The sequence below is a fragment of the Hylobates moloch genome, unplaced genomic scaffold, assembly GCF_009828535.3.
Source record: "Hylobates moloch isolate HMO894 unplaced genomic scaffold, HMol_V3 SCAFFOLD_3, whole genome shotgun sequence".
Taxonomy (NCBI): Eukaryota; Metazoa; Chordata; class Mammalia; order Primates; family Hylobatidae; genus Hylobates; species Hylobates moloch.
Window position 1 is genome coordinate 44,927,509 of NW_026652278.1, and position 22,603 is coordinate 44,950,111.

General features: G+C 37.6%; 1 pseudogene; it reads left to right on the forward strand.

Moving 5' to 3' along the window:
• Positions 1–1,642: 1,642 nt before the first annotated feature.
• On the forward strand, positions 1,643–17,062 carry LOC116480655 (RCC1 and BTB domain-containing protein 2-like; annotated as a pseudogene).
• Positions 17,063–22,603: the final 5,541 nt, after the last annotated feature.

Below are 22,603 nucleotides of genomic sequence, written 5' to 3' on the forward strand. Positions count from 1 at the left end.
CTGACTCCTCCCATTCCTCCCTCACACAACTTGTAATCCCTGTTCCTTCAACTGCCAGGTGTGTAGAACTTTCTTTGATGTGACCTGGAATTTTGTGCATTTGGTACAGCCTATTAAAACCCCTGTACTTTATCACCAGGTAATAAGGAGTATAGGGAACCTCTTTCCTTCCACTCCTAGATTTTATCTTTCTCTGATAGATAGCAAAAGATGGAGTCTACAGAAAGCACTGAAAGTTTCTATAGTCATATTCTGGGTCTTCAATGATCACTGTTTTTTGGTTAAAGATAAGTGTTGTGATAAGTACTTTCATTTAAAATATCTAAAATTTTATGGACATTTTCTATTTTTAGGGATGGGTGAGAACATTGATTAGAAGAAAATGAATGTTCCATGTTTAGCCCATTTCTTCTAGTTCAATTAAATAGATATACACAAAATTTTTATTTTAAGTTGTAATCACTAGTTAATCACTGGGATATGATTAGATGGATTATCTAGTAAATAAATCATCAGCTATTGTGTTTTTTTTTATATATTATATTTTAAGTTCTAGGGTACATGGGCACAACGTGCAGGTTTGTTACATATGTATACATGTGCCATGTTGGTGTGCTGCACCCATTAACTTGTCATTTACATTAGGTATATCTCCTAATGCTATCCCTCCCCACTTCTCCCACCCCACGACAGGCCCCGGTGTGTGATATTCCCCTTCCTGTGTCCAAGTGTTCTCATTGTTCAATTCCCACCTATGAGTGAGAACATGCAGTGTTTGGCTTTTTGTCCTTGCAATAGTTTGCTGAGAATGATGGTTTCCAGCTTCATCCATGTCCCTACAAAGGACATGAACTCATCCTTTTTTATGGATGCATAGTATTCCATGGTGTGTATGTGCCACATTTTCTTAATCCAGTCTATCATTTTTGGACACTTGAGTTGGTTCCAAGTCTTTGCTATTGTGACCAGTGCCGCAATAAACATACGTTTGCGTGTGTCTTTATAGCAGCATGATTTATATTCCTTTGGGTATATACCCAGTAATGGGATGGCTGGGTCAAATGGTATTTCTAGTTCTAGATCCCTGAGGAATCGCCACACTGTCTTCCACAATGGTTGAACTAGTTTACAGTCCCACCAACAGTGTACAAGTGTTCCTATTTCTCCACATCCTCTCCAGCCCCTGTTGTTTCCTGACTTTTTAATGATCGCCATTCTAACTGGTGTGAGATGATATCTCATTGTGGTTTTGATTTGCATTTCTCTGATGGCCAGTGATGATGAGCATTTTTTCATGTGTCGGCTGCATAAGCATCTTCTTTTGAGAAGTGTCTGTTCATATCCTTCGCCCGCTTTTTGCTGGGGTTGTTTAAGGGATAATATCCAGAATCTACAAAGCTATTATTTAAAATAATGGGTTGCAGCCTAGTTATTTTCATGAACTAAATGTCCCAGTTCAACTGACTGTGAGGCAAATGTGAACAATTCCTTAGCATACTAATGATTGAGCAGGTCAGGAGGGTTGTTTTATTTGTCGTTTCAAGTAAAGAATGTGTTAAAAGTTAAAAAAATATTACTTAAAGTGAAATATTTCTCTATTACATCAATTCTTCAGGGCTGAGCTAACAGCGGCCACACCAATATGCAGACTTTTGGAATGTGGTGGGTGAAGGAGCCAGATGCTGAAACCAGAAAGCTGAGTCTATCAGAACATATCTTCCCAAATGACTCAGCCTCCTCCAGTTTGGGCTGGTTGCATGGGTGTGAAGAGGTAAGTCTGCATCCTTATCTGGACAAGTGTGAATGTCACTAACACAGTTAATCTGATGCCAGCTAGAGGAGCCATTTGACCTAATTAGAAGAGCAGACAAAACACTTATCCAACACTCTGCCCAGCCCTGTGTCTTCAGCACCCCATGAGTTCTCCGTCAGGGTAGGCAAGATGAGATTTCAGAAAAGAATGTGGGCTCCCGTCACTGACATTTTAAGATTTGTAAATGTTATGTAGCCAGAAAAAAAGATCTCATTCAGCTTTCATTTTCAGAAATGTGAAGACACATTAAATGACTTGCCCCACATTGCCTAGCTAGATTGTGTCAAGGCCAGAACTGAGATTCAGATATTTTAATTCGCTGTTTAGCATTATGACCACATGGGAAAATATATAATACTTCGATGTCCTCCATCAAAGATGAAGCCTAACCTACCATCAGGAAGCAATTACATCAATCTCTGTGAACTGTCTTTTTAAAAAGTTATCTTCTGGATTTAAAATTCAGAATAATTCCCAATGATGTCATTATGATTTTGGCAGATACCATCTACTCAATCTACTATTACTTTGTTGTAATATGTTCAGGTAAGATCAACTCCTGCATTAGATTAATATGCTTGTGAATACTGTAGAGACTTTTTTAGGAGAGAGTTTATGGCAATAAACTGATTGGTTCAATCCCCCACCCATTCCTTTTTATTTTATTCCTTTTATTTTTTAGCTTTCTGCAGCTGTGGCCTTGGGTACTGAGTATATTGCAGAGGAAATGTAATTAAGTTTGGCTCTCAAATTCCTGGGGAACTTTATAAGGTCATAACTGTCATTTTGGAAGCAGGCAAAGTCACATCCCAAGTCAGCTCACAAAGTGACATTTTGAGCAAATACTAAGTAAGTGCAGTTCTTCCCCACTGCAGAATTTTACAACACCCTTACCACCTTAGCAATCCCCAGCCCAAGGAGAGCATCAGAAACATGATAAAAGAGATGGGAGGGGGCCGGGCGTGGTGGCTCACACCTGTAATCCCAGCACTTTGGGAGGCTGAGGCAGGTGGATCATGAGGTCAGGAGTTTAAGACCAGCCTGGCCAACATGGTGAAACCCCATCTCTACTAAAAATACAAAAATTAGCTGGGAGTGGTGGAGGTCGCCTGTAATCCCAGCTATTTGGGAGGCTGAGGCAGGAGAATCGCTTGAAACTGGAAGGCAGAGGTTGCAATGAGCTGAGATCGCGCCACTGCACTCCAGCCTGGGCAACAAGAGTGAAACTCCATGTCAGAAAAAAAAAAAAAAAAAAAGAGAGACAGGAGTCCAAGTGTGCCAGAGTGTCTGCCCACTTCAAGGTGCTGATCTTGAGAGATTTCTCTTTAGAGGCTTCTATCCAGGAACTCTGTGACCTTAGAAAATTGATTTTTGTCATCTGAGTACATAAAGAAGTAGGATCTGAAGTATCTGGATTTCTTAAAATGAAGAAAAGTGATCTCCCTTAATGTACACTATCTATAAATTAAATATTAAAATACAGAAAAGCAACAGGTCAAGTAGAATAAACATTAAGAAAAGGCTTTCTAATAAAAAAGTGAACGCAAATCAACCTGTGGCCCTACACATTCATATACCATGTGTAAAAACTGTAAAAACCAAAACAGCTAAAAACCAACCAAACCAATAAAGTGGTACAAAATAAAAGCAATAACACAAGAATAAGGAAAAAAAAAGGCTTGAAACTGTAAAAACAAAAACATTCCCTAACCCGAAGGAAAGAGGTGGGAGTAAAGAATACGTGTCAAAATCAGCCTCAGAAACTTCCACCTTTTATACACAGTACCCAGTAAAGCTCACCTCAAATTGGCTTAGTAAGTCCCTTTTACATTTCATTTGAACCATGAGGTGTAAAACAATAACATTTTCCTTCCTCTTTTAGATATGAGGTCAAACTATCAAGGATTAACTCTATTTGGACATGAGAAATTATTCCTCTCAAAAATTAATGAAATAGTAAAAAAAAAAAAATTTTAGAGCTTTTACAAATCCTGGTTCAAGTGAGAATTCAAGAGTCAGAATGTACTATTAATGTGACCCAATTTATGCCCACAGTTTGTGAGTATCCCCGGTAATACGTATGCACTGAAACATACTTTTCCCCACATTTATTTGGCTTTAGAATATATAAAGATCAAAAGTCCAACAATTGTTTCTAAACGTTTTTAAGTTACATAATGTTTTGAGACACTGACAAAAACAAGACTGTTTCCTCAGAAATATGTACATTTGCATATCCATGCTAAATTTCATAATTTTTCATGGGATGCATGGTCCTCTTGCATTTCTTCTGTAGAGCCCTTGGGCTTTGATATGGTTTGGCTGTGTCCTCACCCAAATCTCATCTTGCATTTTAGCTCCCACAATTCCCACGTGTCGTTGGAGGAACCTGGTGGGAGGTAATTTAATCATGGGAGCAGGTCTTTCCCATGCTGTTCTCGTGATAGTGAATAAGTCTCATGAAATCTGATGGTTTTAAAAAACGGGTTTCCCTGCGCAAGCTCTCTTTTCTTGTCTGCCGCCATTGGAGACAGCCTTTCAGGCCTCCCAAGCCATGCGGAACTGTAAGTCCAATAAACTTCTTTCTTTTGGAAATTGCGCATTCTTGGGTATGTCTTTATCAGCAGCATGAAAATGGACTAATATAGTAAATTGGCACCAGTAGAGTGAGGCGCTGCTGAAAAGATACCTGAAAATGTGAAAGCAATTTTGGAACCGGGTAACAGGCAAGGTTTGGAATAGTTTGGACGGCTCAGAAGACAGGAAAATGTGGAAAATTTTGGAACTTCCTAGAGACTTGTTGAATGGCTTTGACCAAAAGGCTAATAGTGATATGGACAATGAAATCTAGGCTGAGGTGGTCTCAGATGGAGGTGAAGAACTTGTTGGAAACTGGACTCTTGCTATGTTTTAGCAAAGAAACTGGCGGCAGAAGGTTTTCTGTTTGAGTTACAGGTTAGAGGGCTTTCAGGATAGTGCTGTTCTACCCCAGTGTTGAACTGAGTTACTGAGTTTTATTAAAACTATTCTTTCAGGTTTTGAAAACTACACCGTTTAGTGTGGGGCTGTGCCATGGAAGCAATCTGAAAGTCAGAGTCAATGCTTTTGTGAGAACCAGTCTGTAATAATGACCAAAACTGTGCACTGAGTCAAGCTTATGTCCCACTCCTTCTCTTAACATGAGTTATCTCATGAAATACCCTGAGGTCTTCAGGCAAATGGTCTTCAGAGTGTTTGGATTACTTGCCCTCCCAATTTGTCAGACATGTGCATTTAGAATCTAATTGATATCTTAGCTACATCAATTGACATGTGATTGTTCTTCATATACTGTACTCCAGTGTTGAAATATTGCAAACCATTCCGTATCAAAGTAAGCAAACAACCTTATCTCTGACTCTAGGCATTAGCCTTTGAATTGCTTAAACACCTACCATCTTACAGTTTTAAGGCTCTTTTTTCAAAGTCCAGCTAGTAGCGAATAATTTTTACCCTAGTCTTTGTATCCAGGAATTAACATAGGATAAGGAGTCAGACCGATAGCTCCACTCCTTTCTATATATGTGACTTTGGGCAACTTTTCTACCTTTGCTGAGCCTGCATCCTCATTTGCAAAATGGTAACAGTATGGTACCTCCCTCTTAAGGTTGCTGTGAGAGTTAAGTGTGGTGTGAATGCAGGACCTGGTGCAGAATAAGCATCCACCACGTCTCAGCAATTTTACTTCCTGCAGGTTATGATGGTTATGCTACTGGACAGTTGCTTCTCCACCATGGCCTCTTGCTGTCCGCCTTGAAGTTTATAAGATAAACCAGAGTTTCTCCATCAACTCAGGAAACTACAAAACATATTATTGTAGTAGAGCAGCAATAATATTTCCCACAGACTGATTCAAGTGTGAATCCTGGCTCCTTCCCTTTCTGAGCCAATGATCTTGGTCAGGCCACTTAACCTCTCCGAGCCTCAGTTAATCTAACATGAAAATAAGGTGCTGTGAGGATCAATGCAAAAATCTACGCCACATGGAACAAGCATATAGCAGGGGCTTAAAGAATTGTAATGCCTTTCCCCTTTTCTTTTCCTTCTTAAAGGAATTTGTGGTATGAACACAGTTTTGGTAGCTTAAATTTTCTTTCTCTCACTTTCTTTCTTTCTTTCTTTTCTTTTCTTTCTTTCTTTCGAGACAGTTTCATTGTGTCATCCAATCTGGAGTGCAATGGCACCATCATGGCTCACTGCAGCCTCAACCTCCTGGGCTCAAGCAATCCTCCCACCTCAGCCACCTAAGTATCTGGGACCACAGGCACATGCCACCCTGCCCAGCTAATTTTTGTATTTTCTGTAAAAACAGTTTTACCATGTTGCCCAGGCTGGCCTCAAACTCCTGAACTCAAGCAATCCTCCTGCGCTAGCCTCCCAAAGTGTTGGGATTATAGGTGTGAGCCACTGTGCCGAGCCTAAATTTTCCATGTTATTTCTAAACCAGAATTAATTAAATCACAGTGTGTTAGGGCTGAAGTCATAGATTTCAGAAATCATTTAATTCAATATCCTTATTTATTTTAAAATTATATAATTAAAAATTATAAAATACATGTTTGTGGTAAAACTTTAAACACTATAAAATACATACAATAATATGGACATAATACTTTTCTCCCTGAAATTAATTTCTATTAACAGTTTGATGTGAATTGTTCAAGAGATTGTTATACGCATAGATATACACCAAATATTATATACAGACAAACATATAACTTTATATAGATTATTAAAATATGTGTCTATATTTACATATTTATATACAGTTCTGAAATACTGTCATCCAAAAGTCCTTTTCCTTTCAATATTTTAAATATGGCTTATTTAACTACTGCATAAAGCTACCTTATATGAATGTATCACTATATGATGATGTATCAATCATAGCCCTTAGTTGGCTTGCAATGTTTAGCTATTAAGAGCAATACTGTAGCAAGTAATCCTTGTATGAAACTGCTTTTTTATGGACTAGATGTACAGAGGTAGAACACTAGGTGAAAGGTCATGCGTAGTCTACATTTTGACAGCTACTGCAAAATTGACCCTTAAAAGATTGAACCAATGTAACATAATAGGGCATGAACGTGGCTGTTTCTCCTGCCTTCTTTCATCAATTCTTTTTAATTTTCACAAGTATTTTTAACTTTGCCAATATGATAGGATCAAAATGATATCTCATTATAGTTTTAGTTTGTATTTTTCTGAGTTACAATGAGACTGAAATTTTTTATGTATTTTGGCTATTTAATTTTTAGTTATGAATTGCTTTTTCAAATTGTTAACCTGTTTTCCATTTATTTTTAAATTTTTTAATGATTCGCTTGGGCTTTTTCTTTATTATGAATATTGATCTTCGGTTATAAATGTTACAGATACTTTTTTCCTTTTCCATTTTTTAAAAATTTACATGTTTTGCCTTTCTTTAGTTATTATTTCATCATAGAGAAGTGGTAAAATGTTACAGAGTTAAGTCTTTGGGGGGTTTCAATTTTAGCTTCCACATTTTCTGTTTTTCTTAGGCAAGTCTTCTTTACCCTAAGGCTGTAAAATATATTCTTTATATTTTCTCAATATTTTAACTTCTTTTTTCACTTGAAATTCGAGACCATTTGAGATTTATTTTTCTGTATGGATTGGCATTAAGTCTGAATTATTCTTTTTCTAACCAGTTATTTAATTTTACCCGTATTAGTCTTTTCTGATTCTACTGCAATGAATACTGCTTTACTACCTGATCTTACATTACAGAAATCTGAAGCCCCAGAGAGATTATGTGATTTTTCTAGAGGGATGCTTTACAACTGGGAGCAAGTCTGCCCTGCCAAGGAATATTTGGCAATGTCTGGAGAAACTTCTGGTTGTAATTACTAGGAGGGTGCTGCTGACATCTAGTGGTAGAAGCCAAGGATGTTGCTAAACATCCTAAAATACACAAGACAGGCCCCCCACAAGAAATTATCTGTCCTAAAATGTCAATCGTGCTGAGGTTGAGAAATCTTGGAATCATCACAATATATAAATACTGGTCTTAAAAAAGTTTACTTAATAAAGGTATTCAAATATGTTTTTTAAGGTATTTAAAATAATTAGCTTTTGGTATCTGTTGATAAATCTTCAAAAGTTGTTTGCATATAAGCTTGCCATTGTGAGCTAGTAGATGTCCATTTTCCAGGTGAGAAAAAGATGTGAGCTTTTCTCATTGTCTCAGGAGCAATGTTACTTCATTTCTATGAGATGCTCCCTGTTCTTCATGACACGGAAACTTTTCATTCTCACCAACTCTAGAACAGATGTTGAATCCTCTAGATAGCAACTGCATATCATAATTGTGTGTTCTTTTCAAAGCACTGGTTTTAGTCATGCCAAGTGAAAACAAATTTTCAACCATGACTTTACCTTTCATATTAAAAAAAAATCAGACACAGAATCATCAGAAGCACCAAATTAATGGTAATGATTTCAGGTCCCACTCCAAACCCACGGAAGCAGAGATTCCAGGTTTGGGGCCCAGAACTTTGTATTTTCATCAGGTGAACCAAATGATTCTGAGGGTGAGCTGAGTTTGGGAGCCAGTGCTGTGCCACACTCACAGGCATGCTACCTGCAGGAAGAGAAGCTCTAATCCTCGTACTACAAATTCTCCCAGTTGGCTCCTTTCCCCAGAGAGGAATTTGGCCTCAGAAACTGAAAGATTCATGTCTGCGGTAGGAAAGTGCATAAATTAAAAGTAAAAATAAGAAAGTGAAAGAAGACTAGTTTTTTAGGGTTAAAGATTTTCCTGTATTCACCGCATCAAAAATGTAGTAAAATGGTGACTCATACTAACCATGACATCTTTGAGGTATTAAAATGTGTAAGGAGAAACTACAGAGGTTGAAGACACAACCATGTCAGTTACTCGTTTCTGTGACAGCTAATGATAGTTTGTGCTGGTTTAGTTTTCTTTGATCCCAAAGTGGGTTTAAATATTAGTTAAGCATCATAAACCCAGCTTGCATTTAACAAATATAGCAAAGCCTAGAGAATAGGATCACATGGATTTGGTCTGCAGAATTTCAATTGGAAAATGCTGTGAATCACCTAATGCTGCACATGGATGCGTTTTGCTTCACTTTTAATCCCAAAAATGTATATCATATTATCAAATTGCAAAACATCCGTGGCCACATATTCACTAACTTGCTAGAACTTTCAAGTAAAACTTCCTTTGCTATCTTATACAAGATAATTGAAGTTGTTTAAAACATTTGTTTAAAAGCAACTATGACTTCAACTACTTATCTGTGCAGATTCTATCATATCATATAGCCAAATAAAACAAAGCACTATGGTGTAAGTCTAGGCGGATATAACAAAGTTCTGTTATTTGTAATCCCATTTCTAATTTTGGGGATCACTGAAGTAGTGTCACCGTTTTCACTGTACTTCATGACACGTGAAGATCATAAATTTGAATTTTATATGATAAATGTGTACTACTGATACTCGTTTACTTTATATGTGTTGAAGTCTCTGCAACATTTCTTGTTTGAAAAGATTTTTTGCTTCGAAATATGTCCCTGGATAAGTTGGTTTCTATAATCCTTCTCTCCTCTGACATTATATCTAGATCCTTTTAAAAAATTAGAAAATGTCTACTTATATTTTCAGCCTTTGCAAATTTGAAATAGGAAGTAGAGAAATGGCTGGGAATTATTTTAGTCCTGAAGCACTTAGAGGGGAATCAGGCTTGTGCAGCTTCCAAATTTAGGGTTTAGGATCAGCCAGCAAGCAGCACAAAGCACCACAAACCTTTATGGAGGAAGAGGGGAACTATACGATAGGAGAATCACCCAGATACTGAAGTGGCAGGCATTGCGGTTTCCCTGGCTGGTGTGGGGCAGAAGGGCAAGGTTGTGCAACTCTGCTGTTGTCCTGCTCTGATTTTTAAAGTGATCACATTACAGGACTATGTGGTGTTGAGGCTGACAAACCCCTGGCAGATCAGATGAGTAAACTCAGGCCAAGAAAAGGGAAACAACTTGCCCAAATGTTTAAGATCAGCTTCAGCATGATGGAGGCTAAGGCAAGCAAGGGGCAGAAGGAAATGAAGAGATGAGAGAGAGCAAGTAGGGTAAGAAGAGGCCCTTTCAAGCACCTCATAGCATTCAGGAGACATCCCAGCCCTTTAAAAGAAGTAAATGGTTAAGTGTGTCTGTATTCAGAGATTGCCCCTCCTTACGCATTCTGGGTTTTGGATTGAGATCTTGGGAGTCTCAGCTCCATATCAGCATGTTGCCTACTTTGAACTATCACTAATGTTGACATATATCATTCCCAAAAGTTTTCCCCCAAAGGTTCCTGACCTAGAGAGTTATTTGATTGTCTGTGATATCTGGCATATCTTTCCAACAGAGGAAATGGAGCCTATTCTTAATCACATTAATACATCCCAAACAAAATAAATCAAAACACACAACAAAAAAATCCAGAAACTTTATAGACAATTTAAAAAACAATGCCCTTAAAGATATAGAAGAAAATTGTTTCCCCCTCTCCCACCCCTTCAAACCTGTAATAATACCTAATGAAAGATGGAACAACCAGGGATCAGAAAAGACTCCAGCTGTCATTGGATTTCTTTAAAACTTTTTTCCCAGGGCCACTAGAGGGGCAGGCACAAAGATGTGCAGATTTGGTTTGGGGCCTGGGAATCCCAGACGAAGCCTAAAGCCACAGGGTCACCTAGCAGGGAGTCTCACTTAGAAGATAAAGTAGAGTTCCCCTTCCTGTGTCCAAGTGTTCTCATTGTTCAATTCCCACCTATGAGTGAGAACATGCAGTGTTTGGTTTTTTGTCCTTGTGATAGTTTGCTACCAACATGGCACATGTATACGTATGTAACAAACCTGCACGTTGTGTACGTGTACCCTAGAACTTAAAGTATAATTTAAAAAATTCAATAAACAGTCCTTTGGAAAAAATAAAGTTTCTCACCTACAAAAAAAAAAAAATACAGTAGAGAAGAGTGGAGTTCAACAGACCTGGGTTCAAATTCCAGCTCTGCCTCTCACCAGCTATGGGCCCTTGGACACATTTCTGATTTTCAGATTGCTCACTCATAAATGACTAATAATAACAGCATCTTCCTCACAGCACTGTTGTAAAGCCTAAGTAAAATATAGGTGTGAGTTGCACAGCAGAGTGCCTGGCGTACGGAAGCTACTTAAGATGTTGTTGCTATTTATTGTTATTATTAGGATGAATATCAATTTGTAGGCTTGAGATAGAAAAAATTAGAAGAGAAGCTGATTACTTAGAAATCTTCTATCTCATTTTTTAGTTAACATATTAATATAAAAGAAGCCTGCAACAGGCAATCTCAACAGTAGACCATGCTCTGTAGTAATTACAGTTTACTGGGCTGGGTTTAGCTCAAGCTGACCTAGTACTCAGCTACTGTGGATGCCATGGGCTTTGCCACATCAATACTTAGCAAGTGAGTAATTTGGATGTTCTCTATGTAGCAATCTGTGTAGACAGCCAAAGCAGAAATGTACTTTAAGGCTATACAGATTGATTCTCTGTATTTATCAAATCATCAGATCTATTGTTGGCTATGTACCAAGAGAATTTTGAAATAGGCAGGCCTAAAAGACTTTCTACATTTTGCCATAATGAGGTTTGTCCATCCACAAAACCTATCTGACACCCCAAAACACTGATACTACTAGTGTTTTTGTTTTTATTTTACTGTATTTTTTTATTTTTTTTTTAGACAGGATCTTGCTCTGTTGCACAGGCTGGAGCAGTGGTGTGATCACGGCTCACTGCAGCCTCAATCTCTCACATTCATGTGATCCTTCCACTTCAGCCTCCCAAGTAGCTAGGACTGCAGGTGCATGCAACCATGCCTGGCTAATTTTTGTGTTTTTTGCAGAGACAGATTTTGCCATGTTGCTCCTTGAGCCCAGGAGGCTGGCCTCAAACTCCTGGTCTCGAGCGATCTGCCCGCCTTGGCCTTCCACAGTGCTGCGATTACAGGTGTGAACCACTGTGCCTGGCCCTAACAGTGTTTTTCATCTAACTGTTCTAGGAAAAAAAAAAAATCTCACTTATTTTTTCCCCTTTAAGAAGTTACTCCATTCCATGTATCTCCTTCTTCCCTCTTTCTCCAGTAGGTTGTTAGGTCAAGAGGAAGGCAAACAGGCAAGCAGATTCTCTTGCTTAACACATGAATACAAAATAAAAGGTTTTCTTTCTTTCCCCAAAAAAAGTTTACCACTTATTTCCTTCTTTCATATTTACTCAAATTTGCAATTAATTCCCTTTAAAATTATTCTTATTTATAGATAAATTTTTATAACTCCCTGATGGGAAATTTGGCAATCTGTGTAAAAAATTTAAATACCCCTAACTCATAAATTTATTTTTAGGAGCCATCTGTGGTGAACCAAAATATTTATAAGAAAATAGCAAAAAATTGGAAGTAGCATAAATAGTCATGTGAGTGAACTGGTTATAGAACTTATAATTCATGTTTACAACAAAATATTCAGTCATTACAAAAATACTATAGAAGTATATTATAGGTAGTGCAAAAGTGTTCATAATATGTTTTAACAGAGAAAATGAAGGCTGCTAAATAACACTTATTGAATACTTTTCCAATTATAAATGGACATGAACAGAAATGGGACCAGAGAGAAATCTATCAAAATATTAACCAAGTAGGTTTCTCTGGGTGAAAAGGAAATTATTATTTTTGTTAGTTTCTATTTTCTAAAATGGCTATAATAAACACATCATATTTTTATAATTAGACAAAATACGGTAAGTTTTTTTTTAATTTAAGAAAGTATTTGCCAAGTCTAATTTCATCTAAGAGAACAATAGTTCAATTTAGGAGTGGAAAGAGCCATGGGCATGACCTACCTAAATGCAGAGTCCATTTGTTGAAGGAGGGCTGATTCTGGAATGGCTTTTCCTCTGGTCAGATGCTATATTATAAAGGAAAGCCAAAGTAGTGGAGGCAACAGGACATTGACCATGCAGAGCTTTCCCTATAATCAGCCATCACCTTAGCAACCAGCTTTGCTGCCTCAGGCCTAAATTCTTCTGTAGCTGCTTTAATTTATGGATACCATTTTCCCTGTCTGCCTAGTGGGAATTCATTAGGCAGTGTCCCAATGTGTAGGTGTACATCACTGGGGCTATGGAAGGTTTTAGCTGATAGATGAACATGGTATTACATGACCTTTAATAACATGGTATGCCAATCAGTCTCTGTATTAGTTTCTTCTTGCTGCCATAACAAATTTCCACAAACTCGGTGGCTTAAAAAGCACATAAATGTATTCTCTTACCTTCTGGAGGTCATAATTCTAAAATCAAGGTTTTGGTAGGGTTATATTCCTCTGGAGACCAGAGAAGAACCCACTTCCTTGCCTTTTTTACTTCTAGCTACTAGAGACTGCCTCCATTCCTTGGCCCCTGGGACATCACTCCAACCTTGGCTCCATTGTAACATCTCATTTTTCCGACCTTGGCCTACTTGCCTCTCTCCTGTAAGGGCCCTTGTGATTACACTGGGCCTAACCAGATGACCCAGGATGAACTCCTTACTTCAAGATCCCAACTTAATCACATATGCAAAGTTCCTTTTGCCATATAAGGTAACATATTCACAGGCTCCTGAGATTAGAATATGGACATCACTGGGGGCCATTACTCATCCTATCTTATTACAGTCTCCCTATCAAGTTTCCTTCAGTCTTCTGAGCACATCAGGGAGGAAGTCTAGTTTTTGCTCATGGCATTGTTTCTAGCACTTGCTAATCTCCCTTTCAAACAAAGAGCATGCATTTAACAAAAAGAAGGCAGATATTAAACTCAGGTGTACTGGCTAGTCATGGCATCTATCTACTTTATTATCAGTCATCTGCTTTTTATTATGTTATGGTTACCTTCAAGTTTTGGCAAATGATATTTATTTTTTTCTCATTTACACTATAGATGAATAAAATTTCTTTTAAAAAGCGAAATAGTGTATCAATTTTGAGACTTTTAAACAAACAATATTATTGATAGCATGCAGATTTTGCAAACATTGTGAATGAAGAATGTGAATGACTAACGTTTGGGAAATATTGCCATAGGAGAATACTGCCCTATTAAGATTAGGGAAGAGTCATGTTGTTTGGGGATGACTATGCTCCCTCCCTTAGCTCTGCATGAGGCCTCTCTTGAGGAATGTGATGCTATTTTCTTTCTGCTTCTTTTGACAGTTGATTCTTTACAGGGGTAGAAGGTGAGCCAGCAAGACAGGGAGAGCTACTATCCCTTTTATTCATGAAGAATGAAAATTGACAATGGCAAATCTCTGGAACGTTATGTATTGGTCATTGGCTATATGCAAATCTCCTTCCAAGGTTTGCTGAGAGGTAAAGGCAAGTCCCTGCATTACAGGTGTCAGCCCCTTTCTGGTAGAGGACTACAAGTCAGGGCAGTTAAATGTAGAAAAGGGATGGGTTCATAGGAAAAGGAACAATACAGTGCTGTGGAGTTTAGACAGAGAGGTGATCCTTTTAGTTAGAAGCAGGGGATGGAATAGAGTGAGAAGAGGGAGGATCAGCAAACTCTTCATGGTGAAGACAGTTTTTCTTCAGAAACTTTGCCAAGAATTTTCTCAAGAAGCATTTAGGGTGGGGGCCTCATTAGCACCAACACTTTAGGTTTTTTTCCTGATGGTATTTTCAGTATTAGGAAGTTTTCCTGAGTACCAACTACTTGCCAGACACTGTGCTTGGGACTCCATACATGCTACTATACTATTAATGCTAAAACTGCTAAAGCAATGAGGCTGGTTTTCTTCCATTTTTCAGAAGTGCAAACTGAGTCTTACTTGCCTGAGATCATATAGCCTGTAAGTAGCAGACATTTTCTTCAAGTGCTGTCTGGTTGCAATGTTGATAAGCTTGCCCTGCAATAAACTGATTTCAGCAGCTTTAGTCTGAAGTGATTCTCCCAGTCTGGAACTAATTGAACTAATCGAACTAATCGAACTCTGTGTCAATATGTCCTGCTTCAGCTAGAACTTACCCAGTCTCACTCAGCAGCTTTTTCCTAGGGCTTTATCCAGAGCTGTCCAGCAGACAGCGCTGATGGAAATACTTCATATGTGTGCAGTAACCACTAGTTACACGTGGTATCAAGCACATAAAATGTGACTAAGACTGAGGACTAAATTTATTTGATTTGATTTGAATTAATTAGAATTTAAATTAATATAGCCACATGTGGCTAGTGGCTACTGTATTAGACAGAACAGTATATAGCTAGACTCATTCATATTAAAGTTAAAATCATCCAAGCAGTAACAGTGATCCAGGAGACAGAGTGGACATGGCTCAGGCTGTACTGAGTCACATTAACTTTGCTCTAGAAGACAACTTTACAAGGAACTAAAAGGGACAGGATTAAAGATGACTGAATACTGGGCTCCAGAAATTTGTAACCGTCAGCTTAGCAGATCATATATTCTTCACTGGAGCTGAGAATTGAGAAGTCTGCTCTTCACAGTGATTTGGAACTTTCCAGTCCCAGAGAAAAGTTGACCAAGGAACTGCCCAAGACTGAGTCCATATGGAAGAACTTCATCTTCTCTAGGAAGAAAGTGGCAAGGTTTCATAAAATAAATGAATGGATTCACAGAATCAGCAATAAAATTACTTTATTACATACAAAATGTTATAATGGTAGGAAATCTCCAAAAGCCAATACAGGCTACTCGGTCATCTTTGAATAAGTTAGATGTGGGAAAGTGGGAGAACCGCAGTTAATTCATCAGGCTTTTGTCTTTGGCAGTGCTTGTCATGAAGTTTTATATCCTACAGTAATATCCTGGCATAAACTGCTGTGGCTGTTTGAGGATAGGTAACATCCAGAGCACCATCAAACCTCAGAGACTGGAATCTTTAAGTGGCAAAAAGATAGCCAGCCTTAGCTGTGGGAGTGGTATACACACTGTCCTTGCAATAAAAGAAGAAGTCTTTACTTGGGGTCCATAATGTGTATAGCCAGCTGGGCTCTGGGACAACTAATCACGGTTTCTCTATGAATTTGTCAAACAAGTCATTGACGTTGCCTGTGGGTCTCACCATTCTTTGGCACTAATATCTGATGGAGAGGTATTTGCCCGGGGTTATAGTAACTCTAGGCATATAAGATATGGATCAACAGTTAATCAGCTCAAAGAGTCACTGGATGCTTACGGAATAAAGAGGCTGTGAACACAGCACGTGGACAGGTGTGCTCCATGGTGGCGGCAGACACTGGGGAGGCTACTTGCGCCTACAGACATACATTAGTATTAACAGATGAAGGCCAAGTATATGCTTGGGGTGCCAATTATGGGCAGTTGGGCACTGGCAATGAAAGCAACCATTCCTATCCTACCTTTGTCATTGTGGAAAAGGACAGGATTATAGAGATTGCAGTATGTTACTCTTCCCACACATCTGCTGCCAAGACCCAGGGTGGGCATGTGTACATGTGGGGCCAGGGCCAGTTGATGATCCTCCCTCACCTCACCCACATATGCACTGATGACACATTTGCCTGCTTTGCTGCTCATGCCATCCATGGCGCCTCCTCTCTGTGGAAGCTGATGACCACCCTTGCAGTGGCTGAGTTACTGAAGAGGGAATTTGACAACCTGGACACTGCAGTCTGGAAATTTGTGGTCAGTGGAAAGTACATTTATGCACATAAAGTCCTTCTCAAAATTTGATGTATGTGAGCATGTTCATTCATTGTTGGAAGGTAATGAGGATGTTATTGTAGAAATGAGTGAATTTTCGTACTCTGTTTACTGGGCCTTCCTGGAATACCTGTACACAAACAGCATCAGTCTTTCTCCTGTGGAGGCAGTAGGACTGCAAGATTTGGCTACATTTTATAAAGAAAATCATTTGAAAAAAGCTCTGCCAACAATCAAGCAAGGCATCTGTGAGCAGAGTGCAGTCCCTCTGCTCTCAGCTGTCGTGAAGTATGACGCCTGGGATTTGGAAGAATTCTGCTTCAGGATTTGCATAAACCATCTGACTACAGTAACAAATTTCAGGCTTTGCATAAATGGACGATGATCTCCTGAAGAACTTTATCAGAAAAGAAAGCAGAGTTAAAGCCTTTAAAAATGGATCCCATCTTCAGAAAAGGAGTTTCTGAACCTTTGTGTTTCTCCTAGAAAAGCCAGAGATAATCATTTCTCTTGAATTGATACTATGTTTGAAGAGTTACATTTGGCTGAGTACTTGTATCTGTCAAAAGAAGGATGATGGTGAGTAATTTTCATCTGCCTAAATCCAGAGTTTATGTAGAAAGCATTGAATACTCTGATAAGATGTGACTAAGGCCAAGGAAAAAAAATAAAATATCTTATTTACCATTTCCTCTTTTGAGTCACTTAAGTTGGATACACCTTTTGTACCCTGGTCTCAGTATATGCTATTCTGGCCCAAACATTCCGTTATTCAGCTAGCTTATACCACATAGACAGCCTGATAAGGAGTGCTGTTCCTACCACATTGTCAGTACCCAGCATGGTGCCTTGCATATAATAGGCACTCAATTTATTATAAATCTTCAGTATGCCCGGATAATAGCTTTAGTTGTGGAGTACTCGATGAAGGAATAACTTGCGCAAAATAAATCTAAAATACTCTGTAATTACTGAAGTTCTTATTCTTCTGGTAGAGGATTCTGAGAAATAGTGGCTAATTAAGAGCATTAATTACAATTCACCAAAAGGCCTTGGCTATTAAATTGCCCAAGATCCAAGGGCTAATTTTGATTTGTTATTTACTCTGAGTCATTAATTTCTCACATGGGATTATTGAGTATGAATTATTATTTTTGAATGAAATCCCTGTATTGATCTGCCTCACATAATGACATAAGATCCTTTACATTTCTCTGTGTTGAGGGACTTGCCTCTGTAAGTGAAAATGACTATGTATTTTTCTTGTAGTTGGCTTTCATGTCACTATAAAATAGGTCTTTTAATCTGGCACTAGTATAATTATAAAGTACTATCTGAAAAGGAACTAATACTTACATTTCATGGCAGCATTAATAAGAATGAGATAAATGTATACTATTTATTTATTTGTTTAGAGAGAGTCTCGCTCTGTCACCCAGGCTGGAGTGCAGCAGTGCAATCTTGGCTTACTGCAGCCTTTGCCTCCCAGGTTCAAGCAATTCTCCTGCCGTAGCTTCATGAGTATCTGGGATTACAGGCATGCACCACCATGCCTGGCTAATTTTTTGTATTTTTAGTAAAGGTGGGGTTTCACCATGTTGGCCAGGGTGGTCTTGAACTCCTGACCTCAAATGATCCACCTGCCTTGTCCTCCTAAAGTGCTGGAATTACAGGCATGAGAATTTATACATTTTAGATGAAAACAAGTCACTCAATTGCAAAAGAGAAACTGGAATGGAACATAGTGTCAGATTCTTCTAATATATATCCACAATATAATATTATGTAAATGAAACTCCTTTGGAATTAGGAATCTTGTTCTGATGCTAAACTATTTGATAATAAGGTGCTTATTTGCAGATAACAGAAAAAAATAATCTAATCAAATTATTTTGTTTTATGGTGGAAGACAATAAGGCCCAGGAAATGTGACTTGCTCAAGGTAAAACAAAATAAACCCCCAAAAATCAAATGAGCTAAACAGATGTAGATCCTTGCTTTTAGAAATTAAGATTCCTGACTCCCAATCACAAGTTTGCCCATTCTGGAAAGGGAAGAAAACACGTGGAGTAAGCTGAGAAATATGGTTACCAGCCTGTGGTGAGATGGTGGATGATCTCCAAAGATCACTCAGGAAGGACGTGGTTACCACTAAAGCCCGGCCACATGTGAATCACAGCTGATAAAAATATTGCATCCTCTTTGGAGAGTACTTTCATTTTTTAGAACAGCTAATGCTAAGATCTTTTGAATAAAATATAAGAAATAAGAATATACTGAAATAAAAAGAATATGGTATGAAATAAAAAGAAAAAAGATTAAAAAGGTGGCTTTCATATGTAATATTTTACATACACCTATCCAGAAATATATGCACAGATATGTATAATTTAATACATACATTAATATACATACATAGAAAGATACATAAACTTAGGTGAAACAAACACTATCCTGGAAAAACTTACCAAAATTGATGCAATGAGACAAACTTCATTTGTAATGTTTAATTTCCAAACCCTGGTAGTAAATATAGATGTTCAGTGTAGTGTATTTTATATGGTTTTGCAGGTCTGCAGCTGTTCATAATAAAAATGCAAGAGTTTAATGGATAAAGAAAGATGGACAAGATAAAAACGGAAAGAAAACTAAAAATGATTAAACACACTGGAGACTGTAAAGCACAGAATTGCATAGAAGTACGTTAGTGATCCTGAGAAAAAACTTGATTACCAAGCCCACAGGTCAGAGAAGAAGACAAAGAAATAAAAATAATCTTTGACAGAGAAGATGGTAGACATTGAAGAAACATATAGGTAACAGATTATTGACTAGATTAAAACAGAGGACTAAAAGGAATTGACATCAATATTCGAAGGCATGATAGAAGAAAACTTGGGTTAAAGGAACATGTAAGTGCAGATTGAAAGAGTTCGCTGCAAAATTAAAATCAAAGGGGATACCTTTGCAAAAATATGCTTGCTAAGTTCATTACAGAGATGAAAACAAAACCATAATAATATAAAACAAGTATATAAGCAGAAAGTTAATTATTTTCTAAAAAACCACAATAGGTTACCTACAAATAGATAAAAACAAAGGTGACTTTATGCACTTCTGTTGTAATGCTAAACTCCAGAAGAAAATAGAAAAATGTCTACAGAATTTTGTGGTAGAAAGATGTTTTAACCTTTTGTGTTAAGGCAACAAAAAACATTCTCAGACACTCAAGGGTGCAAACAATATTTAAAACATATTTCCTCCTGAAAAAAATTACTTAAAACATATCAAATGGCTAACAGGTATATCAAAAAAGTGGAAAACAAAGTTAAAATTAGATAAATATAAATAACTATGAAAATACACATATGTATTATGCCAATGCCAAAAAATACACTTGAAGCTATTGGGTATCACACTATACTTAAGATATTTGCATTTTATAATTATTAAAATACACGTGTAACTTTGTAATATGAATACATATTTCATTATAACATTAAACATTCTCAGGTTCCATGTACACCTGAGACAAGTCTTGTGGAGTATGTGGTCAGTAATTTTCCCTTGGCTTCACCCCAATACTGATTTGTTTGCTTCTGTTTTGAATGTTTAGAACTCTTTGAATCACACACTGTTGAAGTCATACTTTTATAGACTCTAGGACCAGGTTTTCATTACCTAGAGTTTCCTTAGGAATCTTTGAGGTAGGGGTAGAGTGGCAGGATGTGGAAGGTATTTTTAAGTGCTTATTTTGTTTTTAATTTTTAATTTTTGTGGGGGTACATAGTGGGTATATATATTTATGGGATATATGAGATACTTTGATACAGTCATACAATATATAATCACATCAGGGTAAATAGGGTACTCAGCACCTCAAGCATTTATCCTTTGTGTTACAAACCATCCAATTATACTCTTAGTTATTTTTAAATGTGCAATTAAATTATTGACTATAGTCACTCTGTTGTGCTATCAAATACTATAAAAGTACTTATTTTTATTAAGCTTATTAAGGCCACATCATATCCCAAATAAATAATCTTTCTTAGCTAAGTCGACTGCTTTGATAAGGAAAGAAATTCACACACAAACTAAAATGGCAAATACGTGTAGAAGGTACAAAAAGAAGGAAGGTTTGACTCCAGAATTCCTCCATAAATGGAATTTATGGACAATCTTATAGGAAATAGAATGGAGGAGAATGATGAAACTTTCTTGAAGGTGCATTCCATAGAAAGCATACTGTTTTTATAGAATTTACCTTTTTATATCTATATACTAAAAATCGTTGGTGTTTTATATTAATACTTCACATGGATTTTTAATGATTGCACACTATTACTATGATTATTTTCATTTGGTTTGGCTCTGTGGGAGATATGATGATGCTCATGGAGGTTTTGACAGAGCTAAAGACATGTCACATCTTGACAATGGCTGGAGGAAGGACTTCATAGTCAATCAAGGTATAAATACTAGCAATCTGTTTTCACCCTACTCCAAAGCACTTCTTAAATCACATTAGAACTCTAAAATGTAATGAGAACCACATCACTGTTTTGCAATCTCTAAATGTCAAAATATGAATCAAGGATTGTGTAGTGAAGTCAATGGGAAGTCTGACTTGAGTAACATTTTCCCTTGAGGCAGTGTACAGATTACAGAAGGTATTAGCATAGAAAAATTTAGCTTTGGGTGGGACTTGCAATTAATTCACATTAATGAATCTAAACTCAGTGTTTTTTTTTTTTTTTTTCAAGACATGCCATTAAGCAGTGAAACGCCAAAAAGATAAAGCCAAAACTTGGAAATAACCCACGTGTTTTTCAGTGAGTGAATGGTTAAACAAACTGTGGTGCATGCATACTGTGGAATGCTACGCAGCAATAAGGAGGAACAAACTTGATATATGCAACAACTTGGATAGATCTGAAGGACATCATGTTGAGTGAAAAAAGCCAATATCAAGGCCACATACTCCATGATCTTATTTATAAGACATTATAGCAATGGAGAACAGATACGTTGTCAGGGATCAAGTTCAAGGAGAGCTGGTCATGGTGGTAGTGGTGGTTGACCATAAAGGAAAGCAAGAGTGAATTTAGTGTGGCAATGGAGAGTTCTATATCTTAAATGCTTCTGTTTTCAAGCTACTTAAAATTTATTAGGGCAGTAGACTTACACAAAATTCTCCAAAAAGATAATTTGGGAGCATAATAAAAAGTGATTTAGGTCAGGCGCGGTGGCTTATGCCTGTAATCCCAGCACTTTGGGAGGCCGAGGTGGAGTGGATCGCCTGAGGTCATGAGTTCGAGATCAGCCTGGCCAACATAGTGAAACCCCGTCTCAACTAAACATAACAAAAAATTAGCTGGGCATGTGATGGCACCTGTAATCCCAGCTACTCGGGAGGCTGAGGCAGGAGAATTGCTTGAACCTAGGAGGTGGAGGTTGCAGTGAGCTGAGATTGCACCATTGCACTCCAGCCTGGGCAACAAGAGTGAAACCCCATCTCAAAAATAAAAGTGATTTAGAAGAGGGAACAGTAATTCTAGGGCATAGAGTTCAGCGAAAACGTTTCAGAAATGGTGGTATTGCAGCCAGACCTTGGAAAACGTGGGTAACCTTACTATGAGAGGAGAATGCAGAGGTGATCAAAGTTGAACAAAGCCCTGATGGTGAAACACGTGCCTTGTTCTTTGGTTAATGAGTCTCAAAAAGGCCGTCACTTGAGCAAGACTTCGCCTCTCTGAAACTCATTGATTATACCGTTTGAAAGAAATTCACTAAAGTTCAGAGTCAGAATTGACATTTGACATAAATTTGTATTGAATGACATTCATGTTGTTATTTACCTTATTCTATTAAAAATAGCAATGGGATATTGAGGCTTGGGAAACTAGAGGAGCCTGGTAAGTCTGTTTCGATGTTGTGAGCCAAATTTCTTTCTTTGTATAAGTAAGAAAAATAAGCAGAAACATTGTCAACATATCCAAAAATTT